Here is a 1383-nt window from a genome sequence, read left to right on the forward strand (position 1 = left end):
TAAGCAAAAAATTGAAATCATGACAATCTCATCAAAAAATTTAGAGAATGTAATTCAGATGTGCTTTACAATTTGTTTGAGAACAAACAAAGTCTTAANGGGATTTGATAAGTGCCAAAAATACCTAATTTTCATACATTTTTCATGGCACTTATCCTATGAAAATCATGCAAAACCAACTTAATTCAACACTTTTTAGATAAATTGTCATATTTTGGTTGTATATTTTTGTCCACCTCTTTTCCAAATCTTTGTGTGAAGTTTCTAGAAAAAATTGAAGAGAAGAAAAAAATCAAGAAATAGTCAAGCAAGGAGGTATCCACATAATCCACTTTTGATGCACACATGGCAAGCTAAATGCTTGATCACAAGCATAGACCAACAACATGAAGTTGCTCACTAAGCAGCCTAGCGTGGACACATAGCACCGCCCAACTGACTTGGCACCAACTTGGCTCGGTCAGGCATAAGCCTTACACGGTCAGACTCAAGCATGACACAAGCCAACCTACTGAAGTACACAGCTGAGCGTGCACCTTGGGACCGTCCAGCTGGAACTACACACCTAGCCAGAACAAGACAAACTGCTCAAGCTGGCAGCTCAGCATGGACACCTAAGCAGCCAGGCGGGCTGGACCTAGCAAGGAGTCAACTTGACTTAGCCACCAAGAAACTTTGACATCATGTATGACCTCACTTGACAAGGCCTCTAAGCACTTTTTATAGTAGCTCACAATAGCCCGGTCAAGTAGCTCACAACTAGCTTTGGTGAGTCAACACCAAGCAGCTAACTAAGCTGCATGGTCATGGACCAAACACATATTGAAGGGTTTGGTGTGCCCAACATGGATCAGGAAGGGGGCTAGACGGTCACACTTGCTTATAAATAGAGGTCTTCCCCACTCTTCTAAGACATTCAATTCACATTCCATTCAAAATTCACTTCAATACACATTCCATTTAAAATTCATTTCAATACACATTCCATTCGAAATTCACTTTAATACACATTCCATTCAAAATTCACTTCAATACACATTCTTCTTCTTCACTTCTTCTCTCTAGTAATTCTCGTCACGGTTCTAAGCTTGTTCTAGGTAAATTCTTGTGATTTTTACTTAGAATTCAAGAGGAGAAAATGAGATGGAAAATGTGATACAAAAACATAATTTTGTAATCTCATTTGGGTCCAAAAGCATCTCATCCTTATATAGGTGGCTTATGCTCCTATACATTGATTTGGATTATGGTGTAAATTTATTTCATTTCCTCATTTGTATCATCTTTTGATTTCAACATATTCAAGTTATTATGTTTGGTTAAGTTTTGATTCTTTGAGAAGTTCTTAATGCGGTTTTCGCTTGATCACCTAAAACTTGATTT

The sequence above is a fragment of the Lupinus angustifolius genome, chromosome LG03 (genome assembly GCF_001865875.1).
Source record: "Lupinus angustifolius cultivar Tanjil chromosome LG03, LupAngTanjil_v1.0, whole genome shotgun sequence".
NCBI lineage: Eukaryota > Viridiplantae > Streptophyta > Magnoliopsida > Fabales > Fabaceae > Lupinus > Lupinus angustifolius.